This window comes from Arvicanthis niloticus, chromosome 24 (genome assembly GCF_011762505.2).
Source record: "Arvicanthis niloticus isolate mArvNil1 chromosome 24, mArvNil1.pat.X, whole genome shotgun sequence".
Lineage (NCBI taxonomy): Eukaryota > Metazoa > Chordata > Mammalia > Rodentia > Muridae > Arvicanthis > Arvicanthis niloticus.
In genome coordinates, this window is record NC_133432.1 from 6,109,951 (window position 1) to 6,122,121 (window position 12,171).

At 50.3% G+C, this 12,171-nt stretch overlaps 1 long non-coding RNA gene across 1 annotated transcript; it reads right to left on the reverse strand.

Moving 5' to 3' along the window:
• Window positions 1-5,650: 5,650 nt before the first annotated feature.
• Window positions 5,651-8,668, reverse strand: LOC143437630 (uncharacterized). The gene is made up of 2 exons (XR_013106992.1): window positions 7,461-8,668; window positions 5,651-6,563 (listed from the first exon to the last, which is right to left on the reverse strand). It is a non-coding gene; the product is annotated as an uncharacterized LOC143437630 (long non-coding RNA).
• Window positions 8,669-12,171: the final 3,503 nt, after the last annotated feature.

Genomic DNA, 12,171 nt, shown 5'->3' on the forward strand with positions numbered 1-12,171 from the left:
AGTAAGCAGAGGGGCCCTCCGAGGCTACTCCACTTCCCATCTCCTGAATAATTCATGACAAAAAAGATGACTGGGCCAGACCTGGGCCCTCCCTTCTCCTGACAGGGAAGGGAGAAAAGTTTCTAATTACAGATCAGCCTGCCTGGTTCCCCCTCCCGCCCGGGCCCCTGGGCGCTGCACACAGGGGGTATTTATGGGACGAGACCCGAGGGGAGGGGCTCTGTCCCTGCCCCTTTACTGAAAGAACTCAACCCCGTTTGAAATTGTAGCTTTGCCCAGACAAACTGCGGGGAGGGCCGGGGGTGGGGTCGGCGAGGAAACTTAGAATCCATGGGCCGGAAGAGGAAAACCTTTGGAGAGGAGCGGTCCGGGAGGATGCCTCCAGAAACCAGCCCCAGGTCAAGGGGGAGCTCTCGGGAAGATCCCGGGAACAGGAGGGAAGAGATTTGCCCAAGTCCTTTGTTAAGCGGTGGCATCTGCGTGTCCTGCCAAAGCCAGTTCCTTCACAGTGACCTCACCTGTAAAATGGGAGCGTTTCCTTCTTCACATCCTGCCTGGGGAGTTTACAAGAGTTGATGTAGTGCAGTGCCTGGTACTCAAACTAAAAATATACACCTCTGGGGAGGTGGCTTAACGCGTAGAGTGCGTGCCACGGAAGCATGACGACCTGGGTTTGGATCCCTAGCACCCACGTAAAGGCTGGGTGTGGCGGTGGTTGCCTGTAATCCCAGTGCTGGTGTGGTGGTGGTGCAGGAGGTGGTGCAGGAGGTGATGCAGGAGGATGGGTGGAGCCTGGTGGCTGGTAAGTCTAGCCAAAATGGGTTTGCTCCGGGTTGAAAAGGAGAAACTGTTTTCTAAAAAGTAAGCTATCTAAAGCCACCTCTGACCTACACACACACACACACACACACACACACACACACACACACACACACAAACGAGCAGATGAGCCCACCTCCCAGAACACGCACATACATATACAAGCATGTATATTAGCAATAGTATAGTTACATGTTAGTGCATTCATGTAACAGTAGATGCCTGTGTATATTACATTATACTACATCCCCAGAGAAGACGGAGAGATGACCAAAGGCAGGCTGAAGGGAGTTGTTGGAGAAGACAAGGCATGAGGCAGTTAGCACGGTGATTCAGCTCACGGTGGGGCCTCGGTCAGAGTAGAAGTTGAGACCAGTGTAGATGAGTACAGTACATTCCTGGCATGTACGCGGCTCTGGGTTCCAACCCCAGAAACCCCTTAAAGAAAAGGAAAAATGATCTTCACCCAGGCATGGAGGCACATACCTTTAACCCCAGAACTCAGGAGGCAGAGGCAGGAGGATCTCAGTGAGTTCAAGGCCAGCCTGGTCTACAGAGTGAATTCCAGAACAGTCAGGGATACACAGAGAAACCCTGTCTCAAAAACCAAAAAAAAAAAAAAAAAAAAAAAAAAAAAAAAAGAAAAGGATAAGGAGAGGGCTGAAAAAAAAAAAAAAGATAAGAGGAGGGCTGGGGAATGTGGCTCAGCTGATAAACAAGCACAAAGCCCTGGATGGATCTCCAGCACCATGCCATGCACATCAGGGATGGTTGCCACACGCCTGTAATCTCAGAACATGGGTGGTGGAGGCTGGAGGATCAGGAGTTCAAGGTCATCTTCAGCTACATACCAAATTTAAGGAGACCTTGTCTTTAGAAACAAGTAAACGAATCTGTTCTCCAGGATTAGGCTGCCTGGTTCTTCTGTTAACTCTGACTTTTTCAGGCTGTGTCATCTTGGGGAAAGTTACTGTCTCTCTGTGTATCTCTGTCTCTCTCTCTCTGTCTTTCTCTCTCTCTCTCTCTCTCTCTCTCTCTCTCTCTCTCTCTCTCTCTCCTCCACCCTCCAAATCTTGATTCATGGAAGACAGAACAAAACAAACATGGCTCTTCCCTAACTTAAAGTCTTTAGCAGAAGAGTTATACTTGACGGGCAATGGTGGCACACACCTTTAATCCCAGCACTTGGGAGGCAGAGGCAGGCGGATTTATGAGTTTGAGGTCAGCCTGGTCTACACAGTGAGTTCCAGGACAGCCAGGGCTACACAGAGAAACCCTGTCTTGAAAAACAAAACAAAACAAAAGTTATACTAAGCAAGAACATTTATTGAGCACCTACTGTATACAGGTTCAGTGCTCCCCGTAAGCCTGTTCTCAACTAAATCAGGACATGTCCACCTTCTCTGTCTGCATGAAGAAGCTGAGATTGAACAAGCACGGGCAGGGCACTACACTGAATTCCCAGAATGAACCAGACATGAAGGGGTTCCTGTAGGATTCTGTGTCTCCAAAGTTCTAGAACATGCAAACTAATCCATAGTGACAGAAAACAGATGAAGGGTTGCCTGGGAACAGGAGGGAAGGACACAGGCTGTCAAGGGCACGTGGGGTATTTTCAAGGAGATGGAAATGTTTTTCATCTGACGGTGAGCTACTCTGGAGGGTGTGCTTGGTGCTTGTCAATGTTCATCGAACTGGACACTCAGAATGGGTATCTTTCCTTGCTTGTAAATTATACTTCAGTGAAGCTGTTTTTTTTCCCAACAAGGAAATATATATATATAATCCCTGCAACGTATTTTGCACTATTTGAGAGTCTGATTTCAACCTCATTTTCGGGCAGAAACTGTATTAGATTCCTCCTCATTGCTCAGCAGAATTCTTTTTTTTTTTTATTTTATTTTATGTGTGTGTGTGTGTCTTAGTTAGGGTTTCTATTGCTGCAATAAAACACCATGAGCAAAAGCAAGTTGGGGAGAAAAGTCTCCCTGTGTAGACCAGGCTGGCCTCAAACTTACAAAGATCCAACTGCCTCTGCCTCCCCAGTGCTGGGATTAAAGGTGTGAGTCACCATTCCAGGCTCAGCAAAGATTTTACCTCCAACCCCACTTTTAGTGCTGAGGACAGAGCCAGAGCCGGAGCCGGAGCCAGCTAGGCAAGTCATCCACCACTGGGCGACATCCTCAGCCCCTGACCCTCACCCTCACCTTAGTTCTTAAACCCAAGTTAAGAGCAGGAAATAGCTTACAGCCACCCAAGTCTTGCTGGGTGCCGAGGTCACCGCTTCGGCATTGTTGGAGAAACAGACCAAAATGGACGCATGGACCCAGCTAGTTGTAACAGATTTGCCCCTTCTTGGCTATGTGGCTTTGGGTGTCACCCCCGCCACACACACGACTCCAGCATACCAGCCTTCATTTCTGTCTCTCAAAAATGGAGGACATCCCAACCCAAACCTGGAGGGATGTTTTATGAGTTATAGGAACCCTGGAACGGGGCGTATGGTAAACGTCTTCAGAACAGGGGGATTACTGCTTTGAGGCCAGCCTGGGCTACAAACATACTAAAGTCCCATCTTAAAAACAAACAAACAAAAAAGGAGCTAGCCACGTCAAATGCTTGGGAGCTGTAGGCATAGTAAGTGCTAGGTAATTGTTAGTTGCCCCCATGGTGACTGAAGAGAGGAAGCCGCCTGGGAGGGCACAAGGTGACGGGGTGGGGGTGGGGGGGTGGGGGGGTGGTGTCTTCCCAACCTGAGGTGGGAGATGGTCCAAAGATGCTTTCCCAGAGAGGTGATACTTTCAGAAGGGACTGACCAGTTCAAGTCGTCTTGGGTGTGGGGGGGGGGGGGGAGGGAGGAATGGGAACAGCTTGGAGCAAACGCTCAATAAATATTTACTCAATAAATAAAAGTAGAGGATTCAAGGAGGCCTTGCCAGTAACCAGGGGGACAGAACAGACCTGCTAGCTAGAGCGGACTGGGGGGTCCTCAGGAGGCAGAGTCTGGGTGGCTGCACTATGGACACTTTTCGACCCCACCCTGTCCCCAGATAGACTCGGGACCCCCACCTCCACCCCCAGACCCGCGTCTCAAGCCTATAGAAGAGATGCTGCCGAGGGCTGGGGACCAAGGGTCCTCAAGGGCCTTCGCCCCTAATGAGAATAGGCCGAGTCCCCACGAGGCGCCTCTCCCGTTGTCCTCAGCCACAAAGGAGAGGGATCAATGCGAGGCGGGAGCGACCGAGGGGCCTCCTCTTTGTGCGGCTGTCTCGGGCCTGTTTGCGCCGCCGTCTCCGCGCCCCCATTGATCAGGCATGTGGAAAGATTCCGCCTCCCGGGTTCCCTTTGTGGCCGCGTTGCCAGGCTGCGGCCGGCGTGACTGCGGCGCTGCGCGGGGCGCTCCCCCTGCGGTGGGCACGGGCTTGCGACCGGGCGGCGTCCCGGGAGGGGTCCCCGGAGGGTGGCGATAGCCAGATTTTAGTATGCGAAAATCGAGGAGGCCCTGGATTAAATTCCTACTTACGACAGATAATAAAAGAAAAGAGGAGTCCCAAATATTGTACAGGGGATGCTTACACCACGTGTTGTTTGTCTGACATTCAAACTTCCAGTATCTTGGATCTTATTTGGCGTCCTAGGAGACAGGGAGGCCGGCATTTACCAACATCCTGTGGGATTTTGTTTGTGAGCTTGCTGTTTGTTTTGACCACTTGGGCACACACCCTCTGAACTCCACCCTCGTCCCACCCTCCACTCTCGCCACCCTCCAGCCAGGCCACTCCATGTAACCCTGGCTGGCCTGGTACCTATAGTGTGATCCGGACTGGCTTCAAATTCAACTTCCTGTCTCAGCCTCCCAGGAGCTAGGATTACAGGCCTTCGAACAGTACCTAGCGAGACTAAATCCAGCTCAAAGTTTTTATTATGCTGCGGATTGGAGGATCGAACTCTTCTCTCTCCCTTTCTCCTTTCCCCTCCCCCTCCCCCCCACCTCCCGCCCCAAAGCCCCCTGCACTGACGTGGTCATATCAAAGGATGCCTTTGAATTCCTGGTCCTCATGTTTTCATCTCCCAAGTTCTGTTTTTAACTTTTTTTAAAAAAATTGTTGCTGTTTGACACAGGATCTCACTATGTAGCATGTAGCCCAGGCTGGCCTACGATTCTCCATCACCCTGCCTCTGCTTTCCAAGTGCTAAAATTATAGAACATATTTATAACAACAACAATAATAAATAACAGCAACTATCGTTATTATCGTCGTTGTTTGTTATTGAGACCAGGTCTTACTATGTAGAGCAGGCTGGACTCTTAACTCACAGAGATCCACCTGCCTCTGCCTCCTGAGTGTGAGGATTAAAGGTAGATGCTACCACATTTGGCTAGATTGAAATATTTTTTTAATTTACCTTATTAACAATATAGTAACATATATGTATATGTTAATGTGGATCTCTCTCTCTTTCTTTTTTTTCTTTTTCTTTTTTTTTTGTTTTGTTTTGTTTTGTTTTGTTTTTCGAGACAGGGTTTCTCTGTGTAGCCCTGGCTGTCCTGGAACTCACTCTGTAGACCAGGCTGGCCTCAAACTCAGAAATCTGCTTGCCTCTGCCCCCGAAGTGCTGGCATTAAAGGCGTGTGCCACCACTGCCCGGCAAAGATTTACTTATTTTTATTTTATGTATGAGTGCCCTGATTTCATGAACACAAGAAGAGGGCACTGGACTCCATTACAGATGGTTGTGAGCCACCATGTGGTTGCTGAGATTTGAACTCAGGACCTCTGGAAGAGCAGCCCAGGCTCTTAACCACTGAGCCACCTCTCCAGCCCGTGGATGAATTTTTAAAGAAAGATTTATTCTTCATTTACGCATATGTGTGTGTGCGCGCGCGCGTGCGCACGTGTGTGCTCACACACATGCTCTAGGACCTAGTACAAGTTCTCGGACACCGGAAGAGTACATGAGATACCCAGGAGCTGGAGCTATGGGCAGCTGTGAGTAGTGTAATGTGGGTGCTGGGAACTGAACTTGGGTCCTCTGGAACAGCAGCAAGCACTCTTAACCGTGGAGTCCGTTTTCTAAACTTGGATAAATTTGCTGGCAAGATTTTACCTGCGGGGACTGCTGAGCGACTGCATCCACATCAGGATATTATAGAATGTTCCGGTTGTGCTGGAAGGTTCCCTGGGACTTGATTGGCACTCCCTTCCCAGGTAACAGTCACTGGCGTGACGTCTGTGCCAAAGTTCCCAGTAGATGTTCTCGAACTCGAGAACTCGATCCGAATGGAACTGCCCAGTCTGTAGCGCGAGTCTTGCTGTTTTTCCTCATGGCCACCTCTTAGGCTTTATGCGAGCCGAGGGTTGGAGCCACCTCTGCGGTCACAGTTTGCTTTCCCATTCTCCAGGTGAGGAATGCCTAGCCTCAGCTCTTTCCAGGGCGGTTGTCTTTTTGAGACAGGGTGTGACTGTGCTTACGTAGGTTGGTTTCAAGCTCGGAGATCTGCCTGCTGGATCAAAGGTGTGCACTACACCGCCTCAGCCCTTTCCCGTTCGTTCGGCTAGGACTGCGTTTGTACTAAGTCGCTGCAAGGACTTCACCGAAGCCAAACGGCTGTTCAAAGACTCCAGAGCCACTTTCATTTCTCCGCCTGCACATGAACTCCGCCCGAAACTGTAACAGATTTATGTGAGTTCTGAGACTGCCTTCTTCTGTAGAGCCACGGTCTTACTGGAGATTAGAAGTTACTGGAACAAACAAGACCGGAGATCCAACGTTAGAGCACTTGCCCAGTGCGTACAGAGTCTCGGCTGGCACAGATGTGGGGTGAACCCCAAGCAAGAGAGACCCTCCGCTCCTAGGTTTGTCCATTGAGTGAAGGTGTTAATCTTCTCCCTAGGTGGCTAGAAGGTAAGATGGGGTAATGCCTAGGAAAATGCACAGCAGGGCATGGTGCTGCTGTAATCCCAGCATGTTGGAGGCCCGAAGCTGAAGAAGTCCATCCTAGACTTCTGAGCCAGCCTGGGCTACATAAGATCCTGTTTCAAATCAACAACAACAAAAAACCAAACCAAACCAAACCAAACCAAAACAACAGCAACAACAAAAAAAGGAACAAGGCTAGCCAGAATAAGAGTCACTATCAAGTTTTTATTATTGTTTTCAATAATTACATTTCTTTGTTTAATTATCACGGGGGGGGGACACTTACACACCCACTCGTGTGCTGTGGTGTGCGTGTGACAGAGGAAAACTTCCGGGAGTTGGTTCTTTCCCCTCACCACTGGGATCTTGGGAGTGAAACTCAGGTTGTCACCCTTGGTGGCTAGAGCCTGCTTGTTGACCCATCTTGCAGGCCCTTATATCAAAATTTCCATCCCAAACTGGTGAGCTGGGCTTTATCCCATCAAGCCTTTTTGAGGTAGATATTATTTTCACACTCCCATTTCACAGATGGGCAAACAGAGGCAGAGGGAGGTCAAATCACTTGCTAAGAAGGCATGATAAAGGGCACAGGTACCTCACAATGTGGTCTCCTAAGCCAGGTGCCAGAGGGATATGGCTCCTACTTACAGAATAGAACAGGTTATAAGGATGAGCTGTCTACTTCCTTCCTCCCGCCTCTGTCCCCTACTGGTACCTACCTCAAAGGTGAGTGGTTATTTGGAAGGTGGGTGGAACTTTGATAGACTTTTTTGGGGGTAGGGGGCGGCAGACTACAGGATAGCAGGTAGGTGGGAAGACTGGCTGGAGGGGAGGACGCAGGAAGCAGGAAGCAGGAGGGAAGCCTATAGAAGCCAGGCCCTCCTCCAGTGGCAGCCGCTCAGAATCTACCTGCTACCTGAAGGACACAGAGCACAGGGCACAGAAACTGATGATCTCAGCGGATTAGCGGAACAATCCCGATCCGATCCTGCATCCCAGCGCTGGGTCTGCACAATCCCATTTCAAGCCAGCTTTCTTTAGCTACTTAGGGAGGGAACATGGGGCCACAACCTTCTTAGAGGACCTCTGCGTCCAAGGCCCTGTCTGGAGCTCCGGGCTGAAAACAACCTGCTGACAATCCCTTCAGCCTGGGGGCACCCCGAATTCTCCCCCTCAGCCCAGACAGTACAGGGCACCCCAAATCCTTCCCCAAGCTGAAGTGAAGACATGCTCCCACCACAGAGTTCACTGGGTTTTCTCTTTCCGTTACCTTTAGTTCTTCTCTGGCACAACCATCAGATCATCAAGACAGAAACACCATAGTTACTAGTACTAGTAACCCCTGTACTAGTTAGGGGTTTGGACACACTTCTCTTTTCCCAGGCTGACCTTCAGTTCCTAGGATCAAAGGAGTCTCCTGCCAACACAGGAGAGACTCTGAAATAAACTTTCTTTTTTTCTCTTGACACGGTGTCCGTAGCTGCAAGCTGGCCACTAATTCCCAATAACGCCAAAGATGACTTTAAACTCCTCGGGGCCTCCTCAATGCTAGGAAGGCAAGGATGCGTCCCCAGGACCTCTGGGTTTATGCAGCGCCGGAGATTAAACTCAGGGCTTGTACATACTAAGCAACCATCTATACCCTTAGCCTCAAATGTAATTTTTCAAAAATATTTTTTACTTTTAAATTCGTTTTTTAAATTTGTGTATAAGCAAGTGGAAGGAAAAAAAAAATCCTGAGAGAGGGTCTCACTATATTGTTAGTATCAGGCTCCGAACCCAGTGACATCACATCTAGGCGACCCCCACATCGTTGCCAAGGCAACCGCCACACATTCCCAGAATCCACCTGGCTACCTCATCTTTACCTGGGAGAGGATACGTCACCACCCATATAAAACAGGCAGAACCCCCTGACCTCACTCACTTCTTCTCCCGCCCCACCCCTACCCCATCTTTGCCCTATCTCCTGAATAAACCCTACGTGGAACGTTTGGTCTGGTTTGGTCTGTTCTAAGCCACGCATGGACGTCTAACATATATAACCCTGCCTGTCCTGGAACTCACTACATAAACCAGACTGGCCTTGAACTCACGGAGCTCCTCCTGCCTCTGTGTCTGAGTTCTGGGATTAAATGTGTATACCCACGAGACTTGGTCTCAGTTACAAACTTTAAAGGTAATGAAACCACAGAGCCGGTGAAATCACAGAGCCGTTGGTATAGAAATCGGCGCTCTATACTATAATAAGGCCTCGGGCCAGATGCTGATGCAGGGAACTGGGGTAGCCCCTCCAGTTCTTCCTCGTGAGACTTGGGTCTCAACACATGCTGCCCCTAAGGCTTCCAAGCGTCAGAAACCAAAAAGGGCACCAGAGTATAAAGAAGCAAAACACAGGCTTTGGGATGAGAGAGGCAGCTGCAAATCCTGTGTCTGTTCCTTCCTTCCTCAGATTACTTTATCATCTGTAAATAGGGTCGATCAAGCCACGCTGGGGGCCGGATGGGATTGGCTGTATAGTTTACATGGTAGTGGTAGAGTACTTGCCTAGTGTACTCAAGACCCTAGCCTGGGTCTCCAGCATCACAGGTAAACAAACAAAAAAAAAACTGATTCAGAAATTACCTACCAAGCCAGGGTGTTCCACATCTGTAATCTCAACACTCAGGAGGCTGAGGCAGGAGGATCAGGAGTTCAAGGCCAGATTAAGCTGTATAGCTAGATGGTGTCTCAAAACAAGGGCGAGGGAAGGAGGAAGAAGGGGAAATGACGTCAGAGGCTTGCCCAAGACACCCACCTACAAAGTTTCAAAGACAGGGTCAAGTCCACCTGACTCTAAAAACAATGGCTTTTCCATGGAGAGCCATGGAAAGCCACCACCCTTACCCCACTTAGCCAGGCATGCATGCATCCATGCATGCATGCAGGCAGGCGGGCAGGCGGGCAGGCGGGCGGGCGGGCTCTGGTGTGGTGTGTCGATGTGTCACCACTATGAGAAGCACCGCGGTGACCTCTGGGAGAGAGCTAGGCACAAGATGGATGAAGCATAGCAGGTTTCTCTCTTCCCTCTGAGGGGGTGGCGTCTGGGATTACCGGATCAGTGTAATCCTGTGGGTGGGTGGGAAGCAGGTCAGGTGGAGGGAAAGGGCAATGGCAGAGGCCCAGAGGCAAGATCCAGCTCGGGGCTTAGAGGACCTGCAGGGCAGGCAGCCATTGGTGCTGAGAAACAGGGCAAGCCTAGGCCAGGCAGGATGGTGGGTGCACTAAGAACTTTCTAACCGTATTATTTAGCTTGTCTTCTCCTTTCTCTTCTCCCTTTCAATGCCTTCTGTTTCTCAGGCAGGGGGCCCCAGTTCTTCTCAACACCCCCCCTCCCCTCTTCATCCTCTTCTGAACAGCTGCCCCGCCCCCACAGGTCCAGTTCACACCCACCCCTTTTCCCTCCCCTCCCTTCTCCCCCCCTCCCCCCACAATGAGGACTGAACCCTGAGACCGGCTAACCAGGGCATTGTCCCTTTAAGGAATCCCGAAATCCGGACACCCCTCTCCTCCCCCACCTGAGAACCAATTTGGGTTCCCGAATTCAAGTAGAGGCTTTTGTGTGTCACGTGTTTGGGGAACAAAGCCCTGTGCGGCAGGAATAAAAGCGCCCATTCAGGAGCCCGTTTGTTCTCCTGCTAAACGGTTCCACTCCAGCCTCGCCTCTCTCCCGGGTTCCCAGGGCCGCCCGGCTGGGCCTCACCTTCCCGCCTCAGCTTTAATGCCCTACCCAAAGCAGGTGGCCACAGACCCAGGGCTCTGCCCACCTTTTCTTCCCGAGAGATCAGATGACACCAGCTGGCCCGGAGCTGTGTCCTGCCTGCTCTGTGCCTCTCTCTTTCTCTGTGAACCTCCTCAAGGCATCTGAGGAGACTGAGGCTCACAGGGTTTAGGTAGCTGCCTGAAGTCCTGCAGCTGGCCAGAAAGGGAGTCTGGACACTTAGCTGGCCCTGAAAGACAGGATGACTAAGTCAAAGCAGGCAGCCTGTGGGGTCAGTCGCCTGCTGGGAGGTCACAGTCACAGGCAAGCCTTGAGGTAGATAAGTTGGAGCCTCATCTTTGAGGGAAATAGTGGATCGTTCGGGCGGGACCACTGTGGAAGAGCCAGAGAGAAGAGGAAGAGCCAATACTTGAGGCATCTTTAACCCCAGCACTCAGGAGGTAGAGGCAGGTGGATCTCTGTGCAGTTCAAGGCTAGCCTGGTCCACATAGCAAGTTCCAGGCCAGCTGTGGCTACATAGTGAGACCCTGTCTCCAAAGTAAAACGGGAAGGGGGAAATATATTGATCTGAGATGTTCATTGATACATTCCCAGGAAGGTTGGTGAGTATAGTGTAATCCCATCTGTGTAAGGCAAGGAAGGGGCTGGAGAGACGCCTCTTTCCGACTCTGTTCTAGCAATCACATCAGACAGTTCACAACTGCCTGGGACTCCAGAGAGCCAATGCCTCTGGCATCTGTGGGCACCTGAAATCACATGTACACATTTTATTTATTGTAATTCTTCCCGCTTCCTGCTGCCTCAGCCTCTGTTGCTGCGGTTGCAAGTATACCTGGCAAACAGGATTTCTTCCCCCTCGTTCTGGTACTGGGTGTTGAACCAGGGTCTTTCACAGGCTAGGCAAGCCTCCTACAGAGGGGCTGCATGCCCAGACCCCATCAGCCACCTCAAAGTGTGTATCTTAGGCTCTTTCCAGTGCCGTGTAGCACCAATTCCTTCCAGTTCTGCCTCTCTTCACCTCAGGGACAACTATGGCTCACTTAGTCATCTCTCTCTTCTGCACCCTGTCACGGCAGCTCCTGACCTGCCTTCTGCTTCTCGAGATCTGGCCCAGTTTTGATATTTCAGGTAGATGGAAATCCGTGGCATTTTTCTGTCTAGCTAAGCAGATCTGTGTTTACTTAGCATGGGTTTTTTGTTTATGTGTGTATACATGTGTGTGCATGTATGCGTTAACAGTGTGTGTAGGTGAGAGGGTCCCCCCATGCTGAGTGTCTTCGTCAATCACTGTTTTGTTTTTATTTCATGTTTTGTTTTTATTTAGTTTTAGTTTTTGTTTGGGCTTTTTGGTATATGTGTGTAGTGTGTGAACATATGTGTATGTGTGTGCTCACAAATGTGTGAGCTCACATCTGTGCTTGGGTGCATACGCATGTGTGCACGCATGTGTGTATGTGTGTGTGTGTGTGCATGCATGCGCATGTGTGTGTGAATGTTCATGTGTGTGTGCACACCTGCATGTATGTATGTGTGTGCATGTGACTGAGTGTGTGCACACACATGTGTGCATGTACGTCTGTGTGTATGTGTGTGTGCACACCTGTGTGTATGTGTGTGCATGTCTGAGTGTATGCATGCATGTGTGTGTGTGTGTGTGAGCCTATGTGTAT